The sequence below is a fragment of the Podarcis cretensis genome (genome assembly GCF_951804945.1).
Source record: "Podarcis cretensis genome assembly, chromosome: 10".
In the NCBI taxonomy this organism is placed as follows: Eukaryota; Metazoa; Chordata; class Lepidosauria; order Squamata; family Lacertidae; genus Podarcis; species Podarcis cretensis.
In genome coordinates this window covers 48,599,498-48,619,394 of record NC_137179.1, presented here as the reverse complement: position 1 = coordinate 48,619,394, position 19,897 = coordinate 48,599,498, and the positions used below count along the sequence as shown (strand labels likewise).

At 42.0% G+C, this 19,897-nt stretch overlaps 1 long non-coding RNA gene across 1 annotated transcript in view; it reads right to left on the bottom strand.

Moving 5' to 3' along the window:
• Positions 1 to 16,028: 16,028 nt before the first annotated feature.
• The window catches only part of LOC307226053, a 56,321-nt gene continuing 52,452 nt past the window's right edge, over positions 16,029 to 19,897 (bottom strand). Inside the window, exon 3 of the long non-coding RNA XR_013843296.1 lies at positions 16,029 to 16,126. This is a non-coding gene — a long non-coding RNA (uncharacterized lncRNA). The remainder of the gene's footprint in view (positions 16,127 to 19,897) is intronic.

Sequence of the window (19,897 nt, the reverse complement as noted above, 5' to 3'; positions counted from 1 at the left end):
TTATTTTAACAAGCGTTTATACTAATGAAGCAAACACGTGTATAATGGCCCTATCCCATTTGTTCTGGCCCTTAGAAAATTATTGTGAACAATCTCCAGGGGCTGACATTCATTCAAACCCCAATTCTTTCTTTTCTTTCATCACTAAGGACATTGATTCTTTTCATTGTTTTGAAGTGGGAAGTGGGGGAGCAGAGTCTCGAATTTTTATCTTTGGCCAGTTTTTCTTCTTTCTTTTTCCCCCGGCTTTTGTTTTCTCACTGTTTTCTCTGTCCTTATTGTTGGTTATCCTCCTGCCTTGAATGTGAAGCAAGTCTCAGACCTTTAAAGGTGTGACCATAAAGAGAATTTTCCTTTCGGCTCTGCTGGCAAGATCTGTGTGATATTATGATGTGTGATGCTGGGTGAGTCTAACACACCGTGGCAAATCTATGAGACATTAAGCATGATGCTTCATCTGCAGCAGAACTAGCATTACACAGTTGAGGGTTTCACTATACTGAAATGAGGTTACAGACTGCATCTTGCCTTTATGTACATAATCCTACATTAATTCCCATGTCCAGAAATATTGACTCATATAAATTTTGCAGCCAAATCACTTATCCCAGCATCACACTCAGCAATATATATATATATATATATATATATATATATATATATATATATATATATTCCTTTCCTAGCCTACTGGTTAGACAAACAAAGAAGCACACTCCACACTTTTAGGGAATAACCTTGAGGGGGTGGATACTTTCCACCATGTGTTAGACAATGCATGTTGTATTTCCATATATAATGACAGCTATCCAAACAGGTTGATTAAACTGCAGCCACACACTTACCTGCGAGTAAGTCTCATTGAACCCAACACAAGCCTATGCCCCCCTGCTTCATTTGAGTGCAAGCCTAGCCATGTCTACTCAAAAGCAAGTGCCATTGAATTCAGTGGTGGCTACTCCCAGTTTAATGGTATTGGAACTACAGCCTTAGCAAACAAGTAATTGTGCAAATTAGCAAAAATGAAAACTAAAATCGCAAAATTGCAAAGATTAAGTAGTAAACTAAATTCAGATTGTAAATAAGCCTTCTAGTAATAAATCGGGGCTTGACAAATTCCATTTCTAAACACCTTAAATAGCTGCACTCTGAATTAAATTATAGGTTTTTCCTCTTCACTAACATGCCCAGCCCGTGATACTTCAACAAATCAGCAAATCATGTGTAGTTTACTGCCACGCATGAAAAGCAAAGAAAACCGAATAGTCAAGATGTCCATGAAACACTATCACTTCATAAATACATTTTCAGCAATTTCTTATTTATTGTCCCTTATTTTGGCCAATCCATCCCAGGAAATCTATGTAAATATGCTTTGTGAAACAATAAACAGAATTACGGGAGCCAATGGTTCAGGCTTTACTTTTATTTGTAGGATCCATTTACGCATTAGTGGACAATCTTGTTAGTATATATGACCTCCATTAAAATAATGCAAACATTAATCTTGGTACAAGGCCATTTGGGCAACATCCCATCTCATTAGCAAGCCAATGTTCACAAGGAAAATCTTTCATATTCTGTTCAGAAACTTGCAGCTAGTGTTGACAATTTGGCATTATAAACCCTGAAAATCTTCTTATTGGAACTCTGAACAAGGCAAAAGTAATTATCACACAGAGACTTTACGATGTCGAATTACAACAAGAAGACGCCCTACTCCCGGAGACGTATAGATGTTTAAAAACTTGGTCTAATTTTGCAGCTGCCCCTTACTTAACTAACATCACTAACGAAGCTTATAGATGGGCTTTCTCCAGAGCCCGCTTTGAGACAATGCCCTCAGCAGTGCTGTACGGCAAATTTACGCGGGTACCAATGCATGCGCGTCTCTGCCCCTGTATGTCTAATAAGGTAGAATCTGTCACTCACATCCTTCTATTTTGCGAATTCTATAGTGAAGAACGAGTTCAACTTATTTTGCCGCTTTTATCAAAATTTATACCCCTTCAACATTATTTGGAATCCTCCCCCGAAATTCTACGAAAATACCTTCTGGAAGATTCCTCAAGCTCAATATCATATGAGGTGGCCAAATTTTGCACTTTAGCAATCAGGAAGCGTAAATCTCTTTTGTTGAATGGCACACTGTGAAGTTCCCTTGTGTAATTTTTTTTTTTTTTTGATGCTGTTGTTGATTTCCTTTTGTTTGATTTTGTGGTGTTCTGTGTCGCTGGCTTTTGCCGCAATAAAACTTGACTTGACTTGCAGCTAGTGAAAAGGGGGCCGTTGCCATTTAAGAGAATGAGGAAGGTGTTCATGGTGAGTTCCAGCACCTCTTTTTCTAGAAAAATATCACTGCTGTACAAGCAACCTAAGTTTCAGCCTCCAGTTTTCCAGCTTTGTGGACCATGAGAGAGCTTTAACTCTGATCTTAAACTCAGCAGGTTTTTTTAATCATTGAAAAATCTGCACATGTGCTTGTGTGTACTGGTAACTTGTAAGAAGAAGATACCAGCAGACAACTGTAGCAAATTGTGCAAACACAATTTAATTGTTGAACTGGTGCTGGGAGGCCAGAGGGAACATGCCTCCTTTGCAAAGGCAACTAGGCTAACACTCCCAGACGCAGACCCCCGTACTTGTCTAATGTGAATGAAGGTACAGTGGTACCTCTGGTTACGAACTTAATTTGTTCTGGAGGTCCGTTCTTAACCTGAAACCATTCTTAACCTGAGGTACCACTTTAGCTAATGGGGCCTCCCGCTGCTGCCAGTGTGTGATTTCTGTTCTCATTCTGGGGCAAAGTTCTTAACCTGAGGTACTACTTCCAGGTTAGCGGAGTCTGAAACCTGAAGTGTTTGTAACCCGAGGTGTTTGTAACCCGAGGTACCACTGTACACATTTGGAAACATACCAAAATCTGAATAAAAGTTGATAGGTATATGAAGAGCATCTGCATTTGATTGTGCATCCAAAATCACAGGTCATCCGCCCTTACTGCAGTACCACCAATACATCCTTAAAATTATACAAGACTAAAATTGGACTTGGGCAAAAATCTTGCTGCATGTTGGTGGTGGGCAATGAAACATTGGCCTAGTTCCCAAAAAGATGAGGTCTGTTTTCCCTTCTTTCTCCATCTTTAAAGTAAGAGCAACACTAGTGACCTCATCACAGAAAAATCTGACAGGTCACATATAGTCATGATTCACACACACGCTTTTTTCAAACTTTACTTTCTGGTAAAAGAAAAGAAATGGCAAGGAAGAAGAAGCAGCTCAGAAAACCAGTGACTGTAAACAGGCTTGCTAAATGCATGAATGAGTAGGAAGCAGAGTTGTATGCTTTTGTGAAGACTGACACACATACCCTGAAATACCAACCGCACATCAAAAATGGAAGCTCACAAAAACTCAGTGACAGTGCTGAGCAATAGTGTCGAAGATGGACGAAAATAACTTTCCCCCTTTCTCCCTTCTAAAGTGAGCACATGTCACAACTGCAAATAATTCACGATGGACAGTATCAACTCTGCTGTAAGGCAGATATTCAAGAAGCCGAAAAACAATGTTTCTTGGTGCCGGCTACCAAAATATAACCAGCCAGAGTCTGGTTCACAGAATGATCTGATGACAAGAGCTCCAAACAAGAAACTTCACCGTATAATCAACAGCTGTTGAGCTGCATTCTTGTACATATAAGCTGGAACAATGAAAATAAAACACAGCAGATGTGCTTGAATTGTAAGAAGCTTCAAATTATATATAATATTTGGGATGCTTAGGCTGAAAAAAGCACTAATGAGACTTTTTAAAGGCTCTTAGTTGAATGTGGCTTCTGGAAAACCATCTCGCCCTGAGGGGAGGGAGAAGAGGAAGGGGAAAATTCAGACAGAGAACCTTCTGAAGATCCAACTTGCCCTGAGGGCAGGGGAGGAGAAGCACAAACAAGCTTTCAAAATGGTTTCTTTCACATTTGTCTTTGGGAATCACTCGTAGCCAAGTAGGATTGTCTTCCATGAATATGGTCTTAATGGTGTGTTTGTAGGTGACTGTGGAGGCTGGATCCACACATCCTTCCACAGAGGGGACATAGGTTTCCAGGCAGAAGTTGATCATGGTGAGGATTTGCCAAACGTGCCTTCCTCTTAGCTCATTTCTCCCTTTCCGTCCTGAGTTCGTGCTTCTTCAAAGTCCATGACACCTTTGGTAGAGACTATTCTCCAACTGAAGCACTCGCAGGCCAGTGTTTCCCAGTTGTCAGTGTTTTTTGTCAGTGTTGACATTTTTTAAATTTTGCCTTGAGAGCGTCTTTAAACCTCTTTTGTTGTCCACCAGCATATTGCTTTCCATTCTTACAGTAGGAATTGAGTAGTTGCTTTGGAAGACGATAATCAGGCATCCAAACAACATGACTGCCACCCAAATGTCCCCCTGGACCCAAGCACGGGCACAACCCACTCTCAGGGGTTGACCAAACCATTTTAGTCCCTGGATTCCTTTAACGGAATACCCTTCACACAGGGATGAGAAGAGCGTTCCCCCACCCATATCAGCTGAACCAGAGCCTATCCGCAACCTTACAAGTTGTGACAATTTGCTATGGGGCAGGCAAAACCCAAATGGCAACAGCCAATCAGCCAAGTGGGGAAAATTCCTGCTGTGCCCCTGTCCCAACAACAGATGACACAAGACAGCATAACAAGGTCAAGCGCAAAAGCCCTAAAAATAGGAAGAGGTGGGCGGGTGTTCTGAATGCATGCACCGAAAGAGGAAGCTCTGGGTCACATGCATGGGTATATATAGGTCCCTTGATCCGTTTGGACTGCGCCCCATTGGCCAGATTGAACCCAACATTGAGGGACCTACCAATTGGGTGTTGTGGCTGACCAATCTTACCCACCCACAGCACAGGAGGTCAGTCTCCAGGACTCACCACAACACATGCCCTCTTTTAGGGAGGACATGATTTGAGAGAAAGGAGGGCTTAATAGCATCAGGTAACATGTGATGTGGAAATTTCTGTCTGAGGGCTGCTGCCAGCCAGAGCAGCCAGTACTGAAGTAAAAAGACAAATGGGTCTGGTATAAATTAGGGTCCTATATTCTTACTATAACAATTCAAGAGAGTGGCATTTTAACAAGGCATCCCCAAGCAGCAAAGGGACACAGAGAGAGAAAGAGAGAGATTTCTTTGGGACTGATGCAAGAAAGAATGGGCTGTCTCTGCTAAAACAGTCCAACCCAACCATTAGACAGAGTGCATCAGCTGTTTCATACATCAAATGTGCAGGGAGTGTGCCATGTGACCAGTCCCATGCGCCATAAATACGTCAGCTGCCTTCAGGTGCAGGATAAGTCTCTGTCCTGTTGGGACAGTTGGGGGCATACGGTGTGATTCACTTCAAAGGCCATGACTTGACTATTACTCTATATTACACTTACAATAATTGGCAACACAAATCACTCAAGTCTTGTCAGTATCTCTGTGTGTGTGCCTATGTACTGAAAAAATTTAAACTTGCATGATTTGAGAAGAGGGGGAGGAATACACTTCAACTAAGTTCTGAAATGTGGCTACTTTCCCTCTCTCTGCTAGCACAACTCAGATGATACAGATGCAGAAAATGATTGAGAATTGTATTTCCTTCAGCAACAGAAAGAAAGACAGTGCTTCATAACAGGGTCAACTATCTGCCATAGGCATCCACTTCGCCTGAAAGAAAATAACTTCCCTTGTGGAATTCTATTAACCCCTTTGCTGAACTGCCAACAATTTAATCCTTTTTCTATCTGTTATTGCCCATTTATAGGCTGTTTTGTAGATCTGGTTCCACACCAATTAAATGTGGCACCTCAGTTAGCATCAACAATATCCATATAGCACATGGAAAATTGCAATGAGATTCCATCGTAATAAAAAGAAATATACACATATTTGGCATTTTGCATATACAAGAGCAATTAGAAAGACACAATAAGTCACCCATAATTTATAATCAGATGTAATATGGCTTTCGTTATGTGTATGTATACTGCTTGTTAATTCCCCCTGCAACTATTATTCTTTGGCCTGTTAAGCCTGCTATTTTACATACATACACATTTTATTATAGATAACTGCACCTGCAAAAGAGTAATGATCAGATGAGTCAGAAAATGTTTGTTTATGCAAATGAAAGTCCTGAAATGCTCCTAAATACAGTACAAACAGCAAAGTTTCGTGAATATGAACACATTTATTATGTGATATAAGGTTTTGTGGCCTATAGTCCACTTAAACAGATGCATGCAGTGTTAGCCTGAGTTATAGGTTTATATTTACTTGTTTGTTTGTTTGTTTGTTTGTTTGTTTGTGGTGGGGAGATTGAGATGAGAGGGAAATGAAATGCAGAAAAGTACAGGCAGTGATAATTACATACTTAATAGTGGCTATTCACAAAACAGTTCTTGATGGCACAGACATCCTAGCACTGCTAAGCCAATTAACACAAATGTACTAAAATCCTTTGTTTCAATTCAGTCTGCAAGTGCTAAAACCGAAATCTTTGATTTCTTGTAAACCAGCACTTTCATGGTGCAGACTCCTTTTGAAGTTGAAACATGAAGCTGCTGAATTATAAAGCTAAAGAGTTTCAAGTACTTTAGGATTTCTAAGGCCTGGTTTCCAAGTAACTCACTCATCAATCACAGTTCTGACTTCACCCATTGGCTAAAACACTGAAAAGCAGGAGCAGCCAGTCAGGCTTACATCATAAAAAATGTTTTGAAGGGGGCATGCACATTTTGCTTTATAACTTTCTTTCTAGTAGGGAGACGGTTCCACTGTCAAAAACAGCTCTTATAATCAGAAAGTTCTTCCTGATGTTTTGTCAGAATCTCCTTTCTTGTCACTTGAAGCCATTTGTTTGGGTTCTACTGTCTGGAGCAGGAGAAAACAAGCTTAATCCATCTTCCATGTGACAGCCCTTTAGATATTTGAAGATTGCTATCTATCTCCTTCCAGTCTCCTCTTTTCCAGGATAATATCCATTCCCTCAACCGTTCCACAGAAGGCTTGTTTCCAGACCTTGTACTGGTTGCCCTCCTCTGAATACGCTCCAGCTTGTCAATATCCTTCTTTAACTGTAGTGCCCAGAACTGGACACAGTATTCCAGGTGTGGTCTGACCAAGGCAGAATAAAGAGGTACGCTGAGCAAGACACTATATTTCTGTTGATACAGCCTAAAATAGCATTAGCTGTTTTGTTTTTTGTGTTTTTTTTTTTTTGGCTATTGCATCAGACCTTATATTTGTGCAGCTGGTTCTTCCTGCCTAAGTGCAGAACCTTACATTTGTCCCTATTGAAGTTCTTTTTTTAAAAAAGTTTGGGCCCAGTTCTCCAATCCTGTTTCTCCCCTGCCCTCGTTGCTCTGCTTCCCGGTATGGTGAACAGGACACTTCATTTGCCCCATAGCAAGCATGACTGGAGACTGGACAAGGGAACCAACGCAGTAATGGAGCAGATTATATCAAGCTGAAGATCAGCCACGCCTACTTATGATATTTATTTGGGTTGGGATGAGGAACCTGTGGCCTCCCAGATGTTGTTAGGCTCCAATCAGCCCCATCCAAGGTGCCCAGGGTTCAGGTTAATGGAAGTTTGAGTCCAGTAGCATCTATTGGGCCAGAGGTTTCCATTCCTTATTAAGGCTTGGCGTAGGAACTCCCTCTTCTATTCTGTGTTAGGGCAGTAAGGAAATAGTCACAGACACTCAGCACACAGTAAATAATATATGTTCCTATCAATTTTGTATCATTTATGCCGAGACAAGACGGCTAATAAAGCAGGTGCAGGAGATGAAATAAATCAAAGTCAGTCCGGAAGAAGCAGCCTAGCTTTATTCTCATTAATAAACACTAGATGCAAGTCGACAATACAGTAGGCAACAACGTAATTAGTGCAGGGATCTGATTGTTGATCACAGTGTGACCACTGCAGTCTCTTTTGATTAAGGGGAAGTGGAATGATATCATAGGGAAAGAAGATTAAAGCTGGAGATAGTCTGAGCAGAGCCTGAATAAAAGCAGTCAAAGAACAATGCAGAGGGCCGGCTTCAGCTATGCCTGAATAACTGCTACATCTGACAGCTGAGCTTCCCCTGACTCCCTGGTGGTCTGGCTTCAGAGGTTGGAGTTGCTTGTTGCTATGCGAACAAAAAAGAAGTGCGGTGAATTTCCCAAACGCCGCCTGCCTCTCCCCCGTGGCCTTGTTGCCTCTTTGGGGATTGTGAATGGGACCCCTTGCCCTAATGCAGGTAATGCCCAGATCATAATGTCAAGACCAGATGAGCCCCACTTTGAAAGAAAAGCAAGTGTAGCCCTACTTATTAGTCCCCGCGGTTAGAGATCTTTCATCTGCGCAGAAAAAGAGAAATCTGTGTTTTGATCAGGCCTCTTTCAGAATGACAAGTAAGCGGCTTTTTCTCTGGCTCCTCGAGTGCTTATTTTTGAATGAAAACTGGCACACGCAAACGCTCCAAGGGATATGAAGCAGCTACCCCTTAAAGTCATAATAATACAGAGACTCCCAAAGCAAACCGGCTGATATTTGTCCATGGTAATGAGATCACTGATAGCATGCAAATTAAAATTTAATTTATTTTTAAACCACTTCTGTTTCATCTTGATTATCCAAGTCAGCATGAGCATTTAAAAAAGAAGGGGGGGGGATACACCTTTGGAAATATAATTTGTATTTACATACTGGGAAGGCATTTTCCTTTGTAATCCACAGAGAGGGCTGGTTTCTTATGCTAGATGATTTCCATAGAATTCTAAACCATTTAAAAGTAAAATTAAATACAGCCAGAATGTAAGTACAATAAAATGCATTATGCACCATAGTCTTTTAAGAAGTCTCTAAGGGTGTTCATGAAATGACTGATTTAAATGCTATCATGATTCAGAGACTCACAGGATGCTTTCAGACACAGACTATTTAGCAGCACCCAAACATTTCTCTCTGCTTTAAGCTAGAAATGGAAGAGCAACTTTGCTTCCAGGTGTTCTACACTCGGAAGCCAAGTGGGTAGTCCCCCTTTGTTGTTGTTTAGTCGTGTCCGACTCTTCGTGACTCCATGGACCAGAGCACGCCAGGCACTCCTGTCTTCCACTGCCTCCCGCAGTTTGGTCAAACTCATGTTGGTAGCTTGGAGAACACTGTCCAACCATCTTGTCCTCTCCTCCCCTTCTGTCATTCCCCTTTGCCCATCCCCAAATGGTGGAGTGACTTTCATTGTGTGCATTTGTGTGTGATGGTCAAATACTTCCTCCCACCTCACTGATCACTATTGCCATGCTAAAAAAAAAATGGTGAGAGAGGGGAAGAAAAGAAAATGATATAAAGACAATGCTATTTAAAAAGAGGTTAAAGTCAAAGAGTTGGTTCCTAGTGAAAGAAATGACTAAAACACATGGTACTCTTATTTCTTTCTTCTCTGTGACGCAGCAAAGTAATCCTTTATCAAAGGGCGGTGTTATGTACTAAGCTTGGATCCTAGAACAATAAGCAAATAGGACCCTAGAATGCAGCAACTGATTGGCTTGCAGGAGAAGACCAATCAGGCTCCAGGAGGAAGTTAACCAGCCTATTAGGCTGGTAGGATTGTAGAATGCAACAACTGATTGGCCTGCAGGAAAAGACCAGTCAGGCTCCAGGATTATGGGGGCTGTAGTTCAACAACATCTGGAGGGCCAAAGGTTCCCCAAACCTGGTTTAGGACAGGAATGTTGAAATTGCAGTAGCCCGTGCATAGCGGAATGATGAGGAGTACGTGCCACATACTCTATATTACTTTATTTACACTTCAAAGCTGGTAGATTACAGAGAAACATCTTGCCTCTGCCGGAGCAGAGAAAGCATCCTCTCTCCTCTGAAGCACGGAGAGAAACACTGTGTGAACAGTGAAAAACAGGAAACCAGTGTACGTCACATCCAGTCTCCTTTCCCGTGAGAAACTCCAACAGCACAGACTGTGGAATGTAAACACCTGTCTCGTGACAAGCACTTCGCTGCACAGTGAAGAGAGCAGAAACCAACATCCTCCCCCTTTCTGTGAACATCACTGGGCAGCGTGTTCGTACAATATCAGTACAAACCCAACTTCTGCACATAGGTACAGTGTTGATCCCTTGATACAATCTTGGACAATACATCAGCAGGAATTTCATTACCTGGCATATAGGATACCGTTACAAGTCCCTTCTGAATACGTTCCCTAGCATGTTGCACCTTCAATTGCAAGTGCTTCGTGCTTTGCTTACAACCTTTAGAATTCAGCAAAGCCAAACATGCTTTGTTGGATTGGACATTTGACAGGAATTTTCATGTCTTTGCACAATTGTAACAACCATTCACAATCTTTGAGTGAATAAGACAGTGCATTCAGTTCAGCTTCACAAGTACTTAAGCTAACTGTTGTTTGCTTCTTGCATGACCAATCAAATAGACCCTGATTGTACATGTAGCAAACTCCAGACGTGCTTTTCCTGTCTGTAGTGTCACTTCCAAAACTTGCATCTGCAAATATCTCAAGACCACCAGACTTCTGATTGTTAAATCTCAGTCTGTAATGCATAGTGCCTTTCAAATACCGCGCTATGCGTTTCAGAGCTTTCCAATCCTTAACAGTAGGATTGTTGACTTGTCTGCTTAGCAAACTACAGCTAACAGCAATGTCTGGTCTTGAACATCTGGCAATGAAGTTTAGCTTGCCTAGCAAACTTCTGTACAGTGTAGTGTCAGAAAATGCTTCTTCAGTGTCATCTACCTGATAACCTGTTGTCATCGGTGTGTCCACAGGGTTAGCATCCATCAGGTTTAGTTTGCCTAACACATCAGCAATTTTCCATGACTGGTGTACTAGAATGTTACCATCTTGATCTCTTTCTATTTCCAGAGATAGGTAGTTGTTTACCTCACCAAGATCTTTCATGTCAAAGTGTTCTTTCAGTTGAGCTAGGGCGTTATTGTACATTGTGACATCATCCCAAAAGAATAAAAGATCATCAACATAAAACAAGCAATACAATTTCTTTTGCCCCTCCTCTTTGATAAATACACATGGATCAGCTTTCCCTTGCTGAAAACCTAGAGAAAACAATACCTCAGTGAGTTTTGTGTGCCAACACCGTGCACTTTGTTTGAGACCATAAAGGGACTTTTTCAGAGCACAAACAAATCCCTGTTTTACCTGTACGCCATCAGGTGGAAGCATATAAAGTGATTCATCTAGAGATCCGTACAGAAAAGCTGTATTCACATCATGGTGACTAATGTGTAGATTCTCCTCTGCAGCTAGCTTGAGCATAAGCCTAATGCTCTCATACCTCACTGTGGGTGAGTAGGTCTCGTGATAGTCTTCACCTGGTACCTGTGCAAAACCTCTGGCTACCAATCTGGCTTTGTGTCTGACTATCTTGCCATTTTGATCAGTCTTCGCTTTGAAGACCCATTTGCTTCCAAGCAGTTTCATTCCTGGAACTACTGGAACAAGTTCCCATGTTTTGTTCCTTTCCAAGGAATCAAGCTCAGCCTTCATGGCATTTAACCATGGCTCAGCTTCCTTTGAATCCAAATCCTGGATTTCTTGGAAACTTGAAGGTTCAAATACCTTCTTGGAGCTTTTAACAGCTGTTACTGCTATCTTGGCAAACTCATCAGCAAATCTCTTTGGAGGTCTGCCTTTTGTGGCTCTCTGTGACCTACGAATTAGCCTTAGGTCTTCAACACTCTCCTCTTCCTTCTTAGGAGAAAAGTGACCTATTGTGAACAATGGTTCCTCCAATTCTTGATCAGAGCTTTCAGAGGGTCGCATAGAGGCTTTCGCACTCTTGAAATCCTCTGAATCACCTGATTCAGTTTCAGACTCAGAATCAGAACCTTCATCAGTGGGTGTGGGTTGCTGTGGCTGCTTTTGACTATCCTGTCTCATCACTGTCATCAGGATAACATTGGAAAATTCCCACATTCTCCCCCCCACTTGGCATTGTACTCAACACTTCTTGTGAGCTTAATTGTCTTAGAGTCAGCCATCATTATTCTGTAAGACCCTTTCTGATAACCTAGAAAGATACCATGCAATCCACGCTTGTCTAATTTGGAGCTTTGTGGTGAGTGAACCCACATGTCAGAACCAAAAATTTTCATGTGTTTGATGTATGGTTTCTTGCCAAACATCTTCTCATAGGGGGTACAACCAATCGCTGAAGATAACCTGCGATTATAACTGTAAACAAAACACGAGAGAGATTCGGCCCAATAACTCTCTGGAAGATTGGCATCATGTAGCAAGGTTTTTAACCCTTGAAGCAATGTTTGATTCGCCCTCTCGCAAAGTCCATTCTGCCATGGCGAGCGAGGACTAGACAAATCGTGTTGAATTCCTTTCTCAGACAGAAAAGCTTCAAACTGCTGGGAAGTGAGTTCCCCCCCGCGATCAGTGAAAAGAATTTTTATCTTCTTACCATGCACATTTTCCAACCAAGCACAGAATTCCTTGAACCTTGGAAAAGCCTCTGATTTCTGCTTGAGATTATACACATAAACATACCTGGAAAATGCATCAATGAGAACCATGAAGTACCTGTTTCCACCCAAAGAGGGCGCTAGTGGTCCAACCAAATCAGCATGAACAATTTGGTATGGTTCTGTAGCTTGCCTACTAGACACCTTACCTTTCGCAGCCATTTTCACCTTGTTTGCTGCGCATGCCTTGCACTTCATGTGGTACCTGCAGGGTTTAATAGTCATACCTTCAACCAAGGCAGGCATTTTAGATACTGCCTCAAAATTCAAATGACCAAATTTTCGATGAAAATCATGAATACATTCTGCATGCAAACTTTTGTTAGAACCTGCAATGCAACAAGTGTCATACTGCACATCATCATCAAAATACAAAACATACAAACGATCAACATATTCAGCATGCAATACGTAATCATTTTTCTTTGTGATGATGCACTTTTTGTTCTTAAAGGAAACGTCAATTTTCCGCTCATTCAGCTGTCCAACGCTGAGCAGATTATGTTTGGCATCTGGTACATAAAGCACATCTTTTATCGATAAGTCCAAACTGTGAAGAACAACAGTTCTGTAGCCTTTACTGGGGATTGTGTGGTCATCCGCCTGGTGAATTGCACCTTCCTGCGGTGTAAAAGACACAAACAGTCGCTTATCGTTGCACATGTGGTGCGTTGCAGCCGAATCAACAACGAAAAAAGATCTAGACGTCTTCTGGACCTTTGCAACTTTTGGAGTGAAGCGTGAGACCATTGCCTTGTGCTGCGTTGTCCTGGACACCGGACCTTTGCCTTTGCTCTGGCCTTTTCCACGCGATGAGCTTCCGCTGCGCTGCTCTGTCTTGGCCCTGGGATATCTACATTCCCTCTTCATATGGCCTAGACGTCCACACGAGTAGCATTTCACTGCCTTCAAAGCTTTGGCGCCATCTGGTGGTTCCACTGCACTCTGGGATGACGTCTGTGAAGACTCCCCCTTACCCATGCAGCTATCACCCTGGCGGTCTGCTTTTTTCTGAATCATGGCAGTATCACAAGCTACTCTGAGCTGAGCATGTGGCTGATTGGCATCAGATTCCCCATTTGCATCAGCCAGCCTTCTGCAGCTAGCCATCATGACTCTGGCATTAGCCTTCTGCATCATCTCTGCTGCATTAAAACAAGCTGCTTTATACAAGCTGTGTCTGTGCTGCTTCAAGCCTCATTCCAAAGGCAAGTTCAAAAGTGCTTTCTCTCTGCTGCCTTAAATCAAGCTGCGTCACTGTTTTCTGCAGCTGCTTTATTCCAAAAGCACTTTTAAAAGTTACTTTCGGTTTCCCCCAGCATAGGAGCTTGTTCCTTTGAGCCTTTGCCTGTGCCCGGCAAAATGGCCATAAAAGTTCAGAGTCCAGCCATAAAGCCATTAATTAGAAGCTGGCAGGCTGCCCGGAGCATGAGCAACATACCTCTCATCAATCATCCTGACGCGCAGAGATATCGTCCGATCCGTCCCTCTGCTTTCCTTTGCATTCTTTGCCGGCACTCCGAAGTCCATCCGTCACTTTGACTGTGTTGTTCTGGGCCCATAACCAGGAATGTTGAAATTTCAGTAGCCCGTGCATAGCGGAATGATGAGGAGTACATGCCACATACTCTATATTACTTTATTTACACTTCAAAGCTGGTAGATTACAGAGAAACATCTTGCCTCTGCCGGAGCAGAGAAAGCATCCTCTCTCCTCTGAAGCACGGAGAGAAACACTGTGTGAACAGTGAAAAACAGGAAACCAGTGTACGTCACATCCAGTCTCCTTTCCCGTGAGAAACTCCAACAGCACAGACTGTGGAATGTAAACACCTGTCTCGTGACAAGCACTTCGCTGCACAGTGAAGAGAGCAGAAACCAACAATGAGGTGGTGGGTTTTAGCCAGAGAAGGAATTGGGGAAATCCAGCAGATGCAGCTCATGTGAGCACCAATGGTTGCTGTAAGGATTGCAGCTAGATATTGAATATGTAGTGCTGAGAACATTCAAAAACACTATAGAAACATTTATTATTATTTTATTACCCAGTTCTTTTACCGTTTAGCTTCAATGGCATAATCTTTCTTGCTAATCCTATTCAGGTCCTACACAGAACTCTCCCATTGAATCAAGTGGCTTAAATTTAACTGGGTTGTGCCCATTCAGCCTGACATTTCTACCTGAAATGACAAGGTAATGTTTATGTGACATAGTTCATTACACTACACTGGCGCACTGGCTGATGGTACACACTATACTAAGCACTTATTTTCTAACAAATCTCATCTTTGGAGGGTGGTTAGATTTCTGATAGTCATTCAACCTGAGAACTCTGACTGAAAGGTTTCTTCTTGCAAGGGAGAGGCTGAGATTGAGCAAGCAGGCAATATCCTATGAATACATGAAACACACAGAGAACTATTCATGCAGTTAAACGTTACCCATCTGTACCTAATTCATTCACTTGCTCATGGCTGATCTGCTGATTTCTGATATCCTGTAAGATAAAGTGCAGCCATGTTTATCTATCATGACAGTGCAGTCATGTTTATCTATTAGACAGCTACCATACTTGGCAATTTCCATACCTTATATTCAATCATTTATTTATTGTTATGAAAGTAACGGGGGCTATACTTATCTCTGACTTAAGAAACTGCATTGCCATTATTTCTGACCCTGTGAGTTTAGCTCCAGGAAATATATGTACATGCAATTTTGTGCCATCAACCTGATCTATTTTCTCATTTAAAGTTTGCTGTTGCCATTACGGTAGTTTTAAGGAAGCCCTTGGTGTAATGCATTGGAAAGCTTCTGCTTTGATAGTCATTAGCTGTACATCTGGTCAAAACAATTTCCACATGTTGGCTGTTGGAAAGAAATTTCCGCAAAAAAGCGTAACCCATGGCTCGGCGGAGTATTAGTGAAATGTTTCAGTTATTCACTGCCATTTAAAAAATGTCCACACGGGCTTGTCGGCGCAGCTTTTGAAATGTAACAAATTAATATCCTTACTTTGTTTTAATATGTGGACAGATGGTGTGAATAGGGTTGAGCGGTGCACAGTGGCGTCCCTTGGCTTGTCAAGACTTATTTACAGCACAGGAGTTGTCCTCTGATGGCTGATTATCTGCTTCATTTAGTAGGAGGGAAATTAACCTCTGGTTTCCATGCTGATGACTCAGCAGGTAGTATACCACTAATGCTAAAAAATAGGACCAGAAAGGCATTGGTCTTCAACCCTAACAAGACCCATTAACGGGCCAAATTGCTTTATTAAACCCAGGAGATAGAAGCAATAATTTCAGACCAGTGGTTAGAAATAATAAAGTTTGCAGGGGAAAGATGAAGGAAATTAATTTTGCCACTATGCATAACCCCCAAAATTGCATTATTTCAGGTGCCTACTAATTTTACACATTTCAGCAAATGAAGATAGTTGAAATAGACATGCCTACTAAGTTAAAAAAGGAAGCAGGGGAAATAAAGAAGCTTATATATTTTTCTGCAGCTCCAGTGCCTTCTGTTTTCTGGTATGGCTCAGCATAACATAGATCTGGAAAAAACCAAAGTAGTCTTTTATATAAAACAGCTTGATGCTAAGCATACTGGATGTACAATTCTTGATGCTGAGATAATAATAGGAAAGCAGCAATCATCTGGCTCACACTGCAGATTAAATTGTCACTAAACTGAACCCCTAACAGTAATATTTGGGAACTAACCACAATGAGTCTGACCCTAATTTGACTCAGCTAAACAGAATATAAAGACTGAGACCTAGTCTAAAAGGTCATTTATGGTACAGATTTACTCTTTCCAGTTTTAAACAAATTCACATGGGGATGTCCAACCACACAAACTAGACCTTCCTCCAATGTCCCTTGCACAGCTGAATGGGTAACTGAGCTAGCTCATGTCTATAGGTATGGACCTTTCCCCTCTGGCCTGCTGCTATGCCATAAATACAGGCCCACTCCATGGCTTCAGCACTGCTGTTGTTGACTGGCTTCCCCATGTTTTATTATTGAGTTCTACTGATTTTCACATTGCTGCGGACAGAATTCAGCCTCTGGTTGATGGGGTTGCGATCATTTGAGCTGGGCAATGCATGTTTCCCAATGTCACCATTGCAAGTCCCATCTACATACAGCAAATGTCATAGACTACAGTTCCCAACTTTCTTGACTGTTGGCCATGCTGGCTGGGACTGAAGGGAGTTGTAGTCCAACAATAGCTGGAGAGCACTATGGTATCTGTCAATGGATGGTACTTTTTGCCCACATTGCTGCCTGTCCAAAATGCTTGAAGGAGATTTCTGGGAGACCAGGACACTGCTGTGTCACCTGCATGGCAAATTTCCTGACACTCACCACAGGGCAGTTTGGGAGAAAAAGCACCTAAGATTTCCAGGAATATAATCTGGAAAGTGGAAGCAGCTAATGTATGGACATACTCCTTTGTATAACTCAGCTGCAATGCATTCCAACCTATGAAAAGCATTTAGTCCAGCTATATATTTTTACAACAGTTTAAGGCACAAGCCCAAATGTTTACACAATAGGTGACAACATGCCTGTCAACTGTCCCACTTTGAGCAGGATGGCCCAGAATTACAGAAGTCATCCCAGCTTCAGCTCCTGCAAGAGTGCGACCCCCAAAGTGTCCTCATTTGGGAGGAGGGACACATGTGCTCTCGTGAGTCACCTGGCTCCTGTGGAAGCACAGCCCTGAAAGACACACATCCCTATTTTCCTCTGCAGCATGTTGCAAGGTATGCGATAAGACCATATGGACATTTCCATAATTTTGTTACACAAAGGTAATATGTAGGTATGAAAGAAAAGGCCCCAGCCAGATATGACAACAGTGATATCTGATGGTTAGTACAGGATTCCTGCCTCTGTAGCTTTTGTTTTGGGTTAACAAGGACATTTGCCACATGTTAATTTGAACTGAATGCAGTTTAGATTATCATAGCACTTTTTGTGTGCATAGACCGGTTCCCCAAAATCTCCAGCTTAGATGCCGCAGGTCATATCTCATTATATAGTATTAATAATAATAATTTATTATTTATACCCCGCCCATCTGGCTGGGTTTCCCCAGCCACTCTGGGCGGCTCAAGGCATATATCAGAACATACTAAAACATTCAACATTAAAAATTTTCTGATACAGGGCTGCCTTCAGATGTCTTCTAAAAGTCAGATAGTTGTTTATTTCCTTGACATCTGATGGGAGGGTGTTCCACAGGGTGGGCACCACTACTGAGAAGGGCCTCTGCCTGGTTCCCTGCAACCTCACTTCTTGCAGTGAGGGAACCACCAGAAGGCCCTCGAAGCTGGACCTCAGTGTCTGGGCTGAATGGTGGTGGTGGAGATGCTCCTTCAGGTATACTGGTCCAAGGCCGTTTAGGGCTTTAAAGATCAGTATCCACACTTTGAATTGTGCTCTGAAATGTACTGGGAGCCAATGTAGGTCTTTCAGGACTGGTGTTATATGGTCTCGGCAGCCATTCCCATTAAACCAACTCATGAGTAACCTGCAACAAAGCACTAGCATACCCACAGCTGAATAAGCGAAATCTAGCTTCTATATCTCTTATCCTAGAAAATATACCAATGTCCCATCACACTTCCTGGTGCCTCTTATTGACATTTATAGATGATGCTGGCGTTGGATGCCATTCACAGGATATACAGTGGACCCTCTGGATATGAATGTAATTCATTCCAGGGGTCCATACATACCCCGAAAAATCTGCAAGTAGAGGTCTGCTTCTGCGCATGTGTGAGGCGCACAGAGCGCTTCTGCGCATGCACGTGTGGCAAAACCTGGAAGAATACACTTCCGCGTTCACAACCCGAAAGTTACAAGGTCCACTGTACACTTGAAGCATCAAAAAGGAAAGCATTTATTTCCACTGAGTACAAACTGTTTTATTGTGGGGGTAAGAGTACCAATTAGTCCAGAGTAGGTCTGGAGAGATGTAGCATTTATAATGGCTGCTCTTCAGGGGGGACGGGGACGCTGAGGGAAATCATGCTCGTAAACAGCAGATGGGAGTTTTAAACTAACTTCTAAAAATTGTCTCGAGGAATTAAAAAAAAAAAAATGTAGGAAGCTCAGGGATTCTTGTTATGAAAACAGCCTCAGGGTGTTTGTTCTCAGAAGGCTTTCAGTCATTACACCAAAGGTTTTTTTTAAAACCTATGCTGTTCTTTGAAATCAAATGTGAAGTTCAAAGGTTATGCAAATCTTTTATATGGTGTGTGGGGAGGGGGCACACAGATGAGATTTTAGGCTTCTTCCTTGACACACTTCTGTTTATTCCGTTCTCTCACACATTTCCTCAGAGGAAAATCCAGGGCAGCCAAAAGCACAAATTGCAATGAAAGCACCTCAAAAATGAAAGCTTGGTTAATCAGGCCACTTGATCCTTACTGCATACAATTAAAAACGTTGCAATGCAGACTCTTCCACGTAGCTTCCAGTGTTGTTAGCTCCCTTAGGAGATTTCTGAGCAGGGTTTTTGTTTTGTTTTGTTTTTAAACCCTCTAAGGTCGTTCATTAATTGTTTTGACTAAAGCCTCAAATTCAGCAAGTCATGCTGCATATTATGGATCTCAGGTGTAGAGCAGGTTCAGAAAGCCTTCTAGGACACAGAATCATAGATTAAGAGTCTCATGCTCAACCAACTGAGTGATCCATGAGCCACCATCACGATGGGTGCAGGACAGGGAAAAAGAAAGTGTGTGTGATTTTAATTTGTAATCCACTGTGATTTAACAGTATAGTTTTTGGAATAAGTCATCGTGATACTTTTTTTGTATAGGGGATAAATAAGTGCAGTAAGTAGCAATAACAATTTAGAGAGAAAATTGTGTGCAAGTTGTTGTTGTTTAAAAAATACTAATTAATGTGGAAACTGGATTTAACAGGCTTATGAATGAACATGTGAATGGACTAGATGATGCTTGTGTTCCCTTCCAACTCGACAGTTTTATGATTCCATGTGTGAAACTGACATGGACTTAAAATAGAAATAAAGGATCACCAATGAGGTGCTCATGGGTACCAGTGTGCCCACCAATATCTCCTACAGTACCCAGTAAATATCCCCTCAAAAAACCACAATGCATGAGAGACTGTTTTCTCTTCCTTATTGGCCTCTCCTGCAATGAACATGTCCCCTTAAGCATTCTCACCTTTCATTCATTCAACGCCATGGCAGGACACACACACACACCTTCCCTCCTGATCAGAGGAAAGATGCAAAGCATTTCTCTCTGTGAGCAAGGGCAGAGATGCACGACTCTTTCACA